This window comes from Eriocheir sinensis, unplaced genomic scaffold (genome assembly GCF_024679095.1).
Source record: "Eriocheir sinensis breed Jianghai 21 unplaced genomic scaffold, ASM2467909v1 Scaffold90, whole genome shotgun sequence".
NCBI lineage: Eukaryota > Metazoa > Arthropoda > Malacostraca > Decapoda > Varunidae > Eriocheir > Eriocheir sinensis.
This window is the reverse complement of record NW_026112275.1, coordinates 165,605-184,482: the sequence shown is the minus strand read 5'-3', so window position 1 is coordinate 184,482 and position 18,878 is coordinate 165,605.

Below are 18,878 nucleotides of genomic sequence, written 5' to 3'. Positions count from 1 at the left end.
AATAAAATAATATAAATTTGTATGAGTAAACGTGTATGTTGCATATTTTTTCAATACAAATTTACCTTATTATATAAGCATTTTGTATATTAATTTTAATACAAATTTAATCATTCAATGTGTATTTTTGTATCTGTATTTTTATAAACATATGCTTTATTTTTTGGGTATTTTGCATCTTAATTTTCATACAAATTTACATTATTTTATTGATATTCTGCTCATTCATTTTGATACGAATTGACATTATTCTATGTGTATTTTGTATATATTTTTCATACAAATTTACGTTATTTTATGTGTATTTGTTTATATATTTTGACACAAATTTACAATATTTTATGGCTATTTTGTATATACATTTCAAAAGAAATTTACCTAGTTTTATGTGTATTTTGTATATTTATTTTCATACAAACTCAAATTATTTATATGTATTTTTGTATATATTTTAATACAAATTTTAGTTATGTTATGTGTATTTTGTAAATTTATTTTCATTCAAATATATATTATTTTATTGGTGTTGTGTTGATTTATATTGATACGAATTTACATTATTTTATATGTACTTTGTATATATATTTTTATACGCTTTTACATTATTTAATATTTATTTTGAATATATATTTTTATACAAATTCATGGTATTTTATGTGTATTTGTATATATATTTTTATATAAATTTACATTATTTTATGTGTATTTTGTACACATATTTTTTTACAAATCTACCTTATTTTATGTTTATTTTGTATGTGTATTTGTATATTTATATTTATCCAAATACACATTCTTTTATTGGTATTTTGTTTATTTATTTTAATTCGAATTTACATTATTTTATGTGTATTTTGTATACATTTTTTTAAAGGTATTTACTTATTTTTATGTATTTTGTATATATATTTTTATAGAAATCTACGTTTTTTTATTTGTATTCGTATATATATTTTGAAACAAATTTACATTGTTTTATATGTATTTTTGCATATCTCTTTCAATACAAATTTACCTTATTGTATGTGCATTTTGTATATTTATTTCAATGCAAATTTAAATATTTTATGTGTATTTTGGTATATATATTTTTATAAGATTACGAAAATTTTAATAAAAAAATATACAAAAAAAAACAAACAAAAAAATTCAATTTGTATGAAAATAGATATACAAAATACACATATAATTAGTTAAATTTTTATTTAAATAGATGTACAAAAATCACATAAAATAATGTAAATTTGTATGAAATGAAAACAAATTAACATAAAATTCGCGTCAAAATAAATAAACAAAATATCAATAAAAGAATGTGTATTTGTATGAAAATAGATATACAAAATATACATAAAATAACCTAAATTTGTATCAAACTATATACAAAAATACTCAAAAGTATTTTAAATTTGTATGAAAATAAATATACAAAATACACATAAAATTTGGTAAATTTGTATGGAAATACATACACAAAATACACATAAAATATTGTAAATTTGAATGAAATACATAAACAAATACACTTAAAATAACGTAAATTTGTATAAAAAAAATATGTACAAAACACAAATAGAATAATGTAAAATCGTATCAAAATAAATACAGAGAATATTAATAAAATAATGTAAATTTTTTTGAAAATAAAGAAGCAAAATACCCATAAAATAACGCATTATTTTTATTTATAAAAATATATATACCAAAATACACATCAAAAAATTAAATTTGTATTAAAATAAATATACAAAAAACACATACAATAAGGTAAATTTGTATTGAAATAGATATGCAAAATACATATAAAACAATGTAAATTTATTTCAAAATATATATACGAATACACATAAAATAACGTAGATTTCTATAAAAATATATATACAAAATACACATAAAATGAAGTAAATACGTATAAAAAAATGTATACAAAAAACACATAAAATAATGTAAATTCGTATCAAAATAAATAAACAAAATACCAATAATAGAATGTGTATTTGTATAAATATAAATATACAAAATACACATAAAATAACGTAAATTTATATAAAACTATATACAAAAATACACAGAAGTAATTAAATTTGTAAGAAAATATATACAAAATACACACAAAATAAACTAAATTTGAATTGAAATATATATACAAAATACATGAAATAAAGTAAATTTATATCAAAATATTTATACAAATACACATATAATAACGTAAATTTGTATGAAAATATATATACAAAATACACATTAAATAATGTAAATACGTATAAAAAATATGTACAAAATACACATATAATCATGTAATTCGTATCAAAATAAATAAACAAAATACCAATAAAATAATATAAATTTGTATGAGTAAACGTGTATGTTGCATATTTTTTCAATACAAATTTACCTTATTATATACGCATTTTGTATATTAATTTTAATACAAATTTAATTATTCGATGTTTATTTTTGTATCTGTATTTTTATAAACATATGCTTTATTTTTTGGGTATTTTGCATCTTTATTTTCATACAAATTTACATTATTTTATTGATATTCTGCTCATTCATTTTGATACGAATTGACATTATTCTATGTGTATTTTGTATATATTTTTCATACAAATTTACGTTATTTTATGTGTATTTGTTTATATATTTTGACACAAATTTACAATATTTTATGGGTATTTTGTATATACATTTCAAAAGAAATTTACCAAGTTTTATGTGTATTTTGTATATCTATTTTCATACAAACTCAAATTATTTCTATGTATTTTTGTATATATTTTAATACAAATTTTAGTTATGTTATGTGTATTTTGTAAATTTATTTTCATTCAAATATATATTATTTTATTGGTGTTTTGTTGATTTATATTGATACGAATTTACATTATTTTATATGTACTTTGTATATATATTTATATACGCTTTTACATTATTTAATATTTATTTTGAATATATATTTTTATACAAATTCATGGTATTTTATGTGTATTTGTATATATATTTTTATATAAATTTACATTATTTTATGTGTATTTTGTACATATATTTTTTACAAATCTACCTTATTTTATGTTTATTTTGTATGTGTATTTTGTATATTTATATTTATCCAAATACACATTCTTTTATTGGTATTTTGTTTATTTATTTTAATTCGAATTTACATTATTTTATGTGTATTTTGTATACATTTTTTTATACGTATTTACTTAATTTTATGTGTATTTTGTATATATATTTTTATAGAAATCTACGTTTTTTTATTTGTATTCGTATATATATATTGAAACAAATTTATATTGTTTTATATGTATTTTTTGCATATCTCTTTCAATACAAATTTACCTTATTGTATGTGCATTTTGTATATTTATTTCAATGCAAATTTAAATATTTTATGTGTATTTTGGTATATATATTTTTATAAGATTACGAAAATTTTAATAAAAATATTTACAAAAAAACAAAAAAATAAATTTCAATTTGTATGAAAATAGATATACAAAATACACATATAATTAGTTAAAGTTGTATTTAAATACATGTACAAAATACACATAAAATAATGTAAATTTGTATGAAATGAAAACAAATTCACATAAAATTCGCGTCAAAATAAATAAACAAAATATCAATAAAAGAATGTGTATTTGTATGAAAATAGATATACAAAATACACATAAAATAACCTAAATTTGTATCAAACTATATACTAAAATACACAAAAATATTTTAAATTTGTTTGAAAATAAATATACAAAATACACATAAAATTAGGTAAATTTGTATTAAAATACATACACAAAATACACATAAAATAATGTAAATTTGAATGAAAATACATAAACAAATACACTTAAAATAACGTAAATTTGTATAAAAAAATATGTACAAAACACAAATAGAATAATGTAAAATCGTATCAAAATAAATACAGAGAATATTAATAAAATAATGTAAATTTGTATGAAAATAAAGAAGCAAAATACCCATAAAATAACGCATTTTTTTATTTATAAAAATATATATACCAAAATACACATCAAAAAATTAAATTTGTATTAAAATAAATATACAAAAAACACATACAATAAGGTAAATTTGTATTGAAATAGATATGCAAAATACATATAAAACAATGTAAATTTGTTTCAAAATATATATACGAATACACATATAATAACGTTGATTTCTATAAAAATATATATACAAAATACACATAAAATGAAGTAAATACGTATAAAAAAATGTATAAAAAATACACATAAAATAATGTAAATTCGTATCAAAATAAATAAACAAAATAGCAATAAAAGAATGTGTATTTGTATAGATATAAATATACAAAAAAACACATAAAATAACGTAAATTTATATAAAACTATATACAAAAATACACAAAAGTAATTAAATTTGTATGAAAATACAAAAAATACACACAAAATAAGCTAAATTTGAATTGAAATATATATACAAAATACATGAAATAAAGTAAATTTGTATCAAAATATTTACACAAATACACATATAATAACGTAAATTTGTATGAAAATATATAAACAAAATACACATTAAATAATGTAAATACGTATAAAAAAATATGTACAAAATACACATATAATCATGTAATTCTTATCAAAATAAATAAACAAAATACCAATAAAATAATATAAATTTGTATGAGTAAATGTGTATGTTGCATATTTTTTCAATACAAATTTACCTTATTATATACGCATTTTGTATATTAATTTTAATATATGTGTATTTGAATATATATTTTGATACAAATTTACATTATTTTAAGTATTTTCTATATTTATTTCAATTCAAATTTAGCTTATTTTATGTGTCTTTTGTATAACTATTTTCATACAAAGTTAATTATTTTTGTTTTTTTTTTGTATAAAGTTTTATACAATTTTACGTTATTTTATGTGTATTTTGTATATTTATATTTATACAGGTAAACATTCTTTTATTGCCATTTAGTTTATTTATTTTGATACGAATTTACATTATTTTATGTGTATTTTGTATACATTTTCTTATACGTATTTACTTCGTTTTATGTGTATTTTGTATATGTATTTTTATAGAAATCTACGTTATTTTATGTGTATTCGTATGTATATTTTGAGACAAATTTACATTGTTTTATGTGTATTTTGCATATCTATTTCAATACAAATTTACCTTATTGTATGTGCATTTTGTATATTTATTGTAATACAAATTTAGATATTTTATGTGTATTTTGGTATATATATTTTCATAAAAAATGCGTTGTTTTATGGGTATTTTGCATCTTTATTTTCATACAAATTTACATTATTTTATTAATATTCTGTGTATTTATTTTGATACTATTTTACATTATTCTATTTGTGTTTTGTATATATTTTTTTATACATATTTACATTATTGAATGTGTATTTTCTATATATATTTCATACAAATTTACGTTATTTTAAGTGTATTTGTTTATATATTTTCATTCAAATTTACATTATTTTATGTGTATTTTGTATATGTATTTCAATAGAAATTTAACTAGTTTTATGTGTATTTTGTATATATATTTTTATACAAATTTAAATTATTTTTGTGTATTTTTTTAAAAGAGTTTTATACAAATTTACAATATTTTATGTGTATTATGTATATCTATTTTCATACAAATACACATTCTTTTATTGATATTTTGTTTATTTATTCTGATGCGAATTTACATTATTTAATGTGTATTGTGTATATATATTTTTATACGTATTTACGTCATTTCATGTGTATTTTGTATATATATTTCTATAGAAATATACGTTATTTTATGTGTATTCGTATATATATTTTGAAACAAATATACATTGTTTTATGTGCATTTTGTATATTTTTTCAATACAAATTTCCCTTATTGTACGTGCATTTTGTATATTAATTTTAATACAAATTTAATTATTCTATGTGTATTCTTCTATATGTATTTAAAAAAAAAAAGCTTTATTTTATGGGTATTTTGCATCTTTACTTTCATACAAAATTACATTATTTTATTGATATTCTGTGTATTTATTTTGATACGATTTTACATTATTCTATGTATATTTTGTATATCTATTTTATACAAATGTACGTTATTTTATGTGAATTTGTTTTCATTTCATACAAATTTACATTATTTTATGTGTATTTTGTACATGTATTTAAATACAAATTTAACTAATTATATGTGTATTTTGTACATGTATTTAAATACAAATTTTCGTAATTTTATGTGGATTTTGTATATTTATTTTCCTACAAATATACGTTCTTTTATCGGAATTTTGTTTATTTATTTTGATACGAATTTTCATTTTTTTAGGTGTATTTGATATATATATTTTTATACTTATTTACATAATTTTATATGTATTTTGAATATATATTTTCATAGAAATTTACTCTATATGTATATACAAAAAAACACAAAAATAATTTAAATTTGTATGAAAATAAATATACAAAATACACATAAAATTAAGTAAATTTGTATTGAAATACATATTCAAAATACACTTAAAATAATGTAAATTTGAATGAAATTATATAAACAAATACACTTAAGATGACGTTAATTTGTATAAAATATATATAAAAAATACACATTAAATAATGAAAATATGTATAAAAATTTTTATACAAAACACAAATAGTATAATATAAAATCGTATCAAAATATATACACAGAATATTAATAAAATAATGTACATTTGTATGAAAACTAAGATGCAAAATACCTATAAAATAACGCATTTTTTATAAAATTATATATACCAAAATACACATAAAATATTTGAATTTGTATTAAAATAAATATACAAAATGCACATACAATAAGGTAAATTTGTATTGAAATAGATATGCAAAAAACATATAAAACAATGTAAATTTGTTTCAAAATATATATACGAATACACATAAAATAACGTAGATTTCTATAAATATATATATATGAAATTCAAATAAAATTAAGTAAATACGAATCAAAAATGTATACAAAATACATATATAATAATGTAAATTCGTATAAATATAAATAAACAAAATACCAATAAGAGAATGTGTATAATATATAAATATACAAAATGCACATAAAATAACGTAAATTTGTATAAAACTATATACAAAAATACACAGAAGTAATTAAATTTGTATGAAAATAGATATACAAAATACACACAAAATAAGCTAAATTTGAATTGAAATATATATACAAAATACATAAAATAAAGTAAATTCGTTTCAAAATATTTTTTAACAAATACACATATAATAACGTAAATTTGTAAAAAAAATATATAAACAAAATACACATTAAGTAATGTAAATACGTATAAAAAAATATTTACAAAATACACCAATAATCAAGTCATTCATATCAAAATAAATAAACAAAAAACTAATTAAATAATGTAAATTTGTATGAGAAAACATATACAAAATACATATAAAATAACGTTTTAAGTTTCTATAAAAATATATGTACAAAAATGCACATAAAATTAGTTTGCATAAAAAAATATATACAAAACACACATTAGATAATGTAAATGAGTATAAAAATATGTATACAAAATACCTATGAAATAATCTATATTCGTATCGAGTTAAATTAAGATAATAACAATAAAATAATGTAATTTTGGATGAAAATATATATAGAAAACACACATAAAATAACCAAAATACAAATACAAATATACACATTAAATAATTTATAATTGAATGAAATAAATATACAAAATAAACATAAAATAAGGTAAATTTGAAATAAAATATATGTAAGAATACACATAAAATAATATAAATTTGTATGAAAATATATATACAAATACACATAAAATAACATGAATTTGTATAAAATGTTTCAAAATATATACGAATACACACAATAAAATAACGTAAATTTTTATGAAAATGTATATATAAAATACACATAAAATAGTTTAAATACGTAGAAAAATATATATACAAAATACACATAAAATAATGTAAATTCATAAAAATTAAATACACAAAATTCCAATAAAAGAATGTATATTTAGGAAAATATATATAAAACAAATAAAATAAGTAAAATTTGTATAAAATATATACAAAATACACATAATAATTTAAATTTGTTTGAAAATAGATATGCAAAATACACATTAAGTTAGGCAAATTTGTATTGAAATACATATACAAAACTCACATAAAATAATGTAAATTTGTATGAAAATATATAAACAAATACATATAAAATCACGTAAATTTGGATAAAATATATATATACAAAAAATACATTAAATATTTTAAATATGTATAAAAATATATTATATTATATATATTTTTATTGATATTTGCGTTATTTATGTGTATTTTGTATATGTTTTCTCATAGAAATTTACATTATTTTATTGGTATTTTGTCTATTTATTTTGATACGAATTACATGATTATTTGTGTATTTTTTACATTTTTTTATACGTATTTACATCATTTAATGTGTATTTTGTTTATATATTTTTATACAAATTTACGTTATTATATGAGTATTTGTATAGGTATTTTGATACAAATTTACATTATTTTATGTATTTTGTATATATATTTCAATTCAAATTTAGCTTATTTTATGTGCATTTTGTATATCTATTTATTTTAATTCAAAATCAAATATATATTTTTTTTCGTATATATATTTTTATAAAAAATGCGTTATTTTATGGGTATTTTGCATCTTAATTTTCATACAAATTTACATTATTTTATTAATATTTTCTGTATTTATTTTGATACGATTTTACATTATTTTATTTGTGTTTTGTATACATTTTTTTATACATATTTACATTATTTAATGTTTTTTTTGTATATATATTTGATACAAATTTACGTAATTTTAAGTCTATATGATTATATATTTTCATTCAAATTTACATTATTTTCAGGGTATTTTGTATAAGTATTTCAATACAAATTTACCTATTTTTATATGTTTTTTGTATATTTATTTTCATACAATTTTAAATTATTTTTTGTGTATTTTTATATATGTTTTTTTACAAATTTAGGTTATTTGATGTGTATTTTGTATATCTATTTTCATACAAATACACATTCTTTTCATGATATTTTGTTTATTTATTTTGACACGAATTAACATTATTTAATGTGTATTTTGTATATATATTTTTATACGTATTTACATTATTTCAAGTGTATTTTGTATATATATTTCTATAGAAATCTACATTATTTTATGTGTATTCGTATATATATTTTGAAACAAATTTACATTGTTTTATGTGTATTTTGCATATTTTTTCAATACAAATTTACCTTATTGTATGTGCATTTTGTATATTAATTTTATTACAAATTTGATTAATCTATGTGTATTTTTGTATTTGTATTTTTATAAAAATATGCTTTATTTTATGGGTATTTTGCATCTTTATTTTCATACAAACTTACATTATTTTATTGATATTCTGTGTATTTATTTTGATATGTTTTTACATTATTCTATGTGTATTTTGTATATATATTTTATATAAAATGTATTTGTTTTCATTTCATACAAATCTACATTATTTTATGTGTTTTTTGTACACTTATTTAAATACAAATTTAACTAGTTATATGTTTATTTTGTATATCTATTTTGTATGTATATTTTCATAGAAATTTACTCTATTTTATGAGTATTCGTATATATATTTTGATACAAATTTACAGTATTAATGTGTATTTTGCATATCTATTTCAATACAAATTTACTTTATTGTACGTGCATTTTGTATATTTATTTTAATACAAATTTAATTATTTTATATGTATTTTTGTATATATATTTTTATGCAAATATGCGTTATTATATGGATATTTTGCATCTTTATTTTCATGCAAATTTACATTATTTTATTGATATTCTCTTTATTTATTTTGATACGATTTAACATTATTCTATGTGTTTTTTGTATATATATCTTTTATACATATTTACATTATTTAATGTTCATTTTGTATATATATTTTATCCAAATTTACATTATTTTATGTGTATTTGTTTATATATTTTCATACATATTTACATTATTTTATGTGATTTTTGTATATATATTTTTCTACGTATTTGAATTATTTTATGTGTATTTTGTATATACATTCTCATAAAAAAATTACGTTATTTTATTGTGTGTATAAGTATATATTTTGATACAAATTTTATACAAATTCATGTTATTTAATGTGTATTTGTATATATATTTTCATACAAATTTATATTATTTTATGTATTCTTACAAATATTTCATTACAAATTTACCTTATTTTATGTTTATTTTGTATATTTATTTCATAAATATAATCAAATTTAAATTTATTGTATATGCATTTTGTATATTAATTTTAATATTTAATTATTCTATGTGTATTTTGTATATGTATTTTCATAAAAATTACATTATTTTATTGGTATTTGCATCTTTATTTTCATACAAATTTAGATTATTTTATTGATATTCTGCTCATTCATTTGATACCCATTTGACATTATTCTATGTGTATTTTGTATATATTTTTATGCAAATTTATTTTATGTGTATTTGTTTATATATTTTATAGAAATTTACAATATTTTATGTATTTTGTATATATATTTCAAAAGATATTTACCTAGTTTTATGTATTTTGTATATCTATTTTCATACAAACTCAAATTATTTTTATGTATTTTGTATATATTTCAATACAAATTTTAGTTATTTTATGTGTATTTTGTAAATCTATTTTCATTCAAATATATATTATTTTATTGGTATTTTGCTCATTTATATTGATACGAATTTACATTATTTTATATGCACTTTGTATATATATTTTGAAACTAATTTACATTTTTTTATATGTATTTTGAATATATAATTTTATACAAATTCATGGTATTTTATGTGTATTTGTATATATATTTTCATATAAATTTACATTATTTTATGTGTATTTTGTTCATATATTTTTACAAATTTACATTATTTTATGTTTATTTTGTATGTATTTTGTACATTTATATTTATACAAATACACATTTTTATTAATATTCTGTATATTTATTTTGTTTCAATTTACATTATTATATGTGTATTTTGTTTACATTTTTTTATACAAATTTACTTAATTTTATGTGTATTTTGTATATATATTTTTATAGAAATCTACGTTATTTGATTTGCATTCGTACATATATTTTGAAACAAATTTACATTGTTTTATATGTACAATAAGTTAAATTTGTATTGAAATAGATATGCAAAATACATATAACAATGTAAATTTGTTTCAAAATATAATACACATAAAATAACGTAGATTTCTATAAAAATATATACAAAAACACATAAAGCAGTAAATACGTATAAAAAATGTATACAAAATACTCATAAAATAATGTAAATTCGTATCAAAATAAATAAACAAAATACCAAAAAAAAATATGTATTTGTATAAATATATATATACAAAATACACATAAAATAACGTAAATTTATATAAAACTATATACAAAAATACACAGAAGTAATTAAATTTGTATGAAAACATATACAAAATACACACAAAATAAGCTAAATTTGAATTGAAATATATATACAAAATACATGAAATAAAGTAAATTTGTATCAAAATATTTATAAAAATACACATATAATAACGTAAATTTGTATGAAAATTTATAAACAAAATACACATTAAATAATGTAAATAGGTATAAAAAATGTGTACAAAATACACATATAATCATGTAATTCGTATCATAATAAATAAACAAAATATTAATAAAATAATATAAATTTGTATGAGTAAACGTGTATAAATATAAATGTACAAAATACACATACAAAATAAACATTAAATAAGGTAAATTTATAATGAAATATATGTACAAAATACACATAAAATAATGTAAATTTATATGAAAATATATATACAAATACACATAAAATTCCATGAATTTGTATAAAATTATATATTCAAAATAAATATTAAATAATGTTAATGCGTATAAAAATATATATAAAAAGTACATATAAAATAATGTAAATTCGTATCAATATAAATCATCAAAATACCAATAAAATAATATATATTTGAATGAAAATAGATTTACAAAATACACATAACATAACTAAAATTTGTATTGAAATATATACAAAAAAACATATAAATAATTTGAGTTTGTATGAAAATAGATATTCAAAATACACATAAAACTAGGTATATTTCTTTTGAAATATATATACAAAATACCCATAAAATATTGTAAATTTGTGTCAAAATATATAAACAAATACACATAAAATAACGTAAATTTGTATGAAAAATATATACAAAATACACATAGAATAATGTCAAATCGTATCAAAATGAATGAGCAGAATATCAATAAAATAACGTAAATTTGTATGAAAATAAAGATGCAAAATACACATAAAATAAAGCATATTTTTATAAAAATACATATACAAAAATTCACATAGAATAATTAAATTTGTATTAAAATTAATATACAAAATGCATATACAATAAGGTAAATTTGTATTGAAAAAATATGCAAAATACACATAAAAGTGTAAATTTGTTTAAAAATCTATATACGAATACACATAATATAACGTAGATTTCTATAGAAATATATATACAAAATACACATGAAATGATGTAAATACGTATAAAAATATATATACAAAATACACATTAAATAATTTAAATTCTCGTCAAAATAAATAAACAAAATATCAATAAAAGAATGTGTATTTGTATGAAAATAGATATACAAAATACTCATAAAATAACCTAAGTTTGTATAAAACTATATACAAAAATACACAAAAATAATCTAAATTTGTATGAAAATAAATATACAAAATACACATAAAATTATTTTGTATATCTATTTTATACAAATGTACGTTATTTTATGTGAATTTGTTTTCATTTCATACAAATTTACATTATTTTATGTGTATTTTGGACATGTAATTAAATACAAATTTAACTAATTATAGTTGTATTTTGTATATCTATTTTCATACAAATTGAATTTTTTTTTTGTATATATTTTATTCAAATTTTCGTAATCTTATAAAAATATATATACCAAAATACACATAAAATTTTTAAATTTGCATTGAAATAAATATTCAAAATGCACATACAATAAGGTAAATTTGTCTTGAAAGAGATATGCAAAAATACATATAAAACAATGTAAATTTGTTTCAAAATATATATACGAATACAAATAAAAAAACGTAGATTTCTATAAATATATATATACAAAATACACATAAAATTAAGTAAATACGTATAAAAAAATGTATACAAAATACACATAAAATAATGTAAATTCGAATTAAAATAAATAAACAAAATACCAATAAAAGAATGTGTATTTGGATAAATATAAATATACAAAATACACATACAAAATAAACATAAAATAAGGTAGATTTGTAATAAAATATATGTACAAAATACACATAAAATAATGTAAATTCGTATCAATATAAATCAACAAAACTCCCATAAAATAATATTTATTTGAATGAAAATAAATTTACAAAATACACATAACATAACTAAAATTTGTATTAAAATATATACAAAAATACATAGAAATAATTTGAGTTTGTTTGAAAATAGATATACAAAATACACATAAAACTAGGTAAATTTCTTTTGAAATGTATATATAGAAAATACCCGTAAAATATTGTAAATTTGTGTCAAAATATATAAACAAATACACATAAAATAACGTAAATTTGTATGAAAAATATATACAAAATACACATAGAATAATGTCAATTCCTATCAAAATGAATGAGCAGAATATCAATAAAATAATGTAAATTTGTATGAAAATAAAGATGCAAAATACCCAAAAAATAAAGAATATGTTTATAAAAATACATATACAAAAATACACATCGAATAATTAAATTTGTATTAAAATTAATATACAAAATGCGTATATAATAAGGTAAATTTGTATTGAAAAAATATGCAACATACACGTTTACTCATACAAATTTATATTATTTTATTGGTATTTTGTTTATTTATTTTGATACGAATTACATGATTATATGTGTATTTTGTACATATTTTTTATACGTATTTACATTATTTAATGTGTACTTTGTTTATATATTTTCATACAAATTTACGTTATTATATGTGTATTTGTATAAATATTTTGATACAAACTTACTTTATTTCATGTATTTTGTATATATATATTTCAATTCAAATTTAGCTTATTTCGTGTGTATTTTGTATATATTTTCATACAAATTTAATTACTTCTCAGTATTTTTGTATATAGTTTTATATAAATTTACGTTATTTTATGTGTATTTTGTATATTTATATTCATACAAATACATATTCTTTTATTGATATTTTGTTTATTTATTTTGATACGAATTTACATTATTTTATGTGTATTTTGTATACATTTTTTTATACGTATTTACTTCATTTTATGTGTATTTTGTATATATATATTTTTATAGAAATCTACGTTATTTTATGTGTATTCGTATATATATCTATTTCAATACAAATTTACCTTATTGTAAGTGTTTTTTGTATATTTATTTTAATAGAAATTTAATTTTTTTATGTGTATTTTGGTATATATTTTTTTATAAATAAAAAAAATGCCTTATTTTATGGGCATTTTGCTTCTTTATTTTCATACAAATTTACATTATTTTATTAATATTCTGTGTATTTATTTTGATACGACTTTACATTATTCTATTTGTGTTTTGTTCATATTTTTTTATACAAATTTACTTTATTTTAAGTGTATTTGCTTATGTATTTTCATTCAAATTTACATTATTTTATGTGTATTTTGTGTATGTATTTCAATACAAATTTACCTAATTTTATGTGTATTTTGTACATATATCTTCATACAAATTTAAAATAGTTTTGTGTATTTTTTTATATAGTTTGATACAAATTTAGGTTATTTTATGTGTATTTTGTATATCTATTTTCATACAAATACACATTCTTTTATTATTTTGTTTATTTATTTTGACGCGAATTTACATTATTTAATGTGTATTTTGTATATATATTTTTATACGTATTTACATCATTTCATGTGTATTTTGTATAGTTTTAAACAAATTTATATAATTTAATGTGTATTTTGTATATATATATTTATGCAAATACACATTCTTTTATTGGTATTTTGTTCATTTATTTTGATACTAATTTACATTATTTTATGTGTATTTTCTATACATTTTTTATACGTATTTACTTAATTTTATGTGTATTTTGCATATATATTTTTATAGAAATCTACCTTATTTCATGTGTATTCGTATATATATTTTGAAACAAATTTACATTGTTTATATGTATTTTGCATATCTATTTTTGTGTATTCTGTATTTATTTTTGTTATACATAGAATAATGTAAAATCGTATCAAAATAGGTACACAGAATATCAATAAAATAATTTAAATTTGTATGAAAATAAAGATGCAAAATACCCTTAAGATAAAGCATATTTTTTTTTAAAAAAATACATATACAAAAATACACATAGAATAATTAAATTTGTATTAAAATTAATATACAAAATGCACACATACAATAAGGTAAATTTGTATTGAAAAAAAACGCAAAATACAAATAAAACAGTGTAAATTTGTTTCAAAATATATATACGAATACACATAAAATAACGTAGATTTCTAGAAATATATATACAAAATACACATGAAATTATGTATATACGTATAAAAATATATATATAAAATACATATTAAGTAATGTAAATTCGTGAAAAAATAAATAAACAAAATATCATGAAAATAATGTGTATTTGTATGAAAATAAATAATAGATAATAAATTTGTATGTAATATATATGCAACATTCACATTAAATAATGTAAATATGTATAAAAAAAAATATATACAAAAAACAAATAGAATAATGTAAAATCGTATCAAAATAAATACACCGAATATTAATAAAATAATGTAAATTTGTATGAAAATAAAGATGCAAAATTCCCATCAAATAGCGCATTTCTTATAAAAATATATATACCAAAATACACATAAAATATTTAAATTTGTAATGAAATAAATATACAAAATGCACATACAATAAGGTAAACTTCTGTTGAAAGAGATTTGCAAAAATACATATAAAAAATTGTAAATTTGTTTCAAAATATATATACGAATACACATAAAATAACGTAGATTTCTATAAAAATATATATACAAAATACACATAAAATTAGGTAAATACGTATAAAAAATGTAAACAAAATACACATAAAATAATATAAATTCGAAACAAAATAAATAAACAAAATACCAATAAAAGAATGTGTATTTGTTCTGTGTATTTTTGTATATAGTTTTATACAAATTTACGATACAAATACAAATACAAAAATACACATTAAATAATTTAAAATTGAATGAAATAAATATACAAAATAAACATAAAATAAGGTAAATTTGTAATAAAATATATGTAAGAATACACATGAAATAATATAAATTTGTATGAAAATATATATACAAATACATATAAAATAACATAAATTTGTATAAATATTGTTTCAAAATATATACGAATACACACAATAAAATAACGTAAATTTTTATGAAAATGTATATATAAAATACACATCAAATAATTTAAATACGTAGAAAAATATATATACAAAATACACATAAAATAATGTAAATTCGTAAAAAATTAAATACACGAAATTCCAATAAAAGAATGTATATTTGTAGGAAAATATATATACAAAAAACAAATAAAATAACTAAAAAAAAAAAATTTGTATAAAAAATATATACAAAAATACACAAAAATAATTTAAGTTTGTTTGAAAATAGATATGCAAAATACACATAAAGTTAGGCCAATTTGTATTTTGTATATCTATTTTTATACGTATTTACTTAGTTTATGTGTATTTTGTATATATATTTTTTATAGAAATCTACGTTATTTTATGTGTATTCGTTTATATATTTTGAAACAAATTTACATTGTTTTATATGTATTTTTGCATATCTCTTTCAATACAAGTTTACCTTATTGTATGTGCATTTTGTATATTTACTTCAATACAAATTTAAATATTTTATGTGTGTTTTGGTATATATATTTTTATAGGAAATGCGCTATTTGATGGGAATTTTGCATCTTTATTTTCATACAAATTTACATTATTTTATTAATATTCGGTGTATTTATTTTGATACGATTTCAAATTATTCTATTTGTTTTTTGTATATATATTTTTTTTATACATATTTAAAATATTTAATGTGTATCTTGCATATATTTCATACAAGTTATTATCTATTATTTATTTTCATACAAATACACATTCTTTTCATGATATTATGTTTATTTATTTTGACGCGAATTTACCTAGATATGTATTTTGTATATATATTTTTATACGTATTTACATAATTTCATGTGTATTTTGTATATATATTTCTATAGAAATCTACGTTATTTTATGTGTATTCGTATATATATATATTTTGAAACAAATTTACTTTGTTTTATATGTATTTTTGAATATCTCTTTCAATACATATTTACCTTACTGTATATGCATTTTGTATATTTATTTCAATACAAATTTATATATTTTATGTGTATTTTGGTATATATATTTTTTTTAAAAATGCGCTATTTTATGGGAATTTTGCATCTTTCTTTTCATACAAATTTACATTATTTTATTGATATTCTGTGTATTTATATTGATAGGATTTTACATTATTCTATTTCTTTTTTGTATATATTTTTTTATACACATTTACATTATTTAATGTGTATCTTGCATATATATTTTATACAAATTTACGTTATTTTAGGTATTTGTTTATATATTTTCATTCAAATTTACATTATTCTATGTGTATTTTGTAGATGTATTTCAATACAAATTTACCTAATTTTATGTGTATTTTGTATATTTCTTTCTATACAAATTTTAAATATTTTTGTGTATTTTTGTATATAGTTTTATACAAATTTAGGTTATTTTATGTACGCATTTATATGTATACGCATTGTATATATATTTTTATGCAAATTTACTTTATTTTATGTGCATTTTTGTACATATATTTTTTTAGAAATTTGCGTTATTTTATGTGTATTTGTATATGTTTTCTCATACAAATTTACATTATTTTATTGCTATTTTTTTATTTATTTTGATACGAATGAAAATAGATATACAAAATATACATAAAATAAACTAAATTTGTATTGAAATATGTATACAAAATACATAAAATAATGTAAATTTGTATCAAAATATTTTAACAGATGCGCATAAAATAACGTAAATTTGTTTTAAAATATACAAAATACACATTAAATAATGTAAATATGTATAAAAAAATATATACAAAACACAAATAGAATAATGTAAAATCGTATCAAAATAAATACACAGAATATTAATAAAACAATGTAAATTTGTATGAAAATAAAGATGCAAAATACCCATTAAATAACGCATTTTTTATAAAAATATATATACCAAAATACACATGAAAAAATTAATTTGTATTAAAATAAATATACAAAATACACATACAATAAGGTAAATCTGTATTGAAATAGATATGCAAAATACATATCAAACAATGTAAATTTTTTCCAAAATATATATACGAATACACATAAAATAACGTCGATTTGTATAAAAATATATATACAAAATTCACATAAAATGAAGTAAATACGTATAAG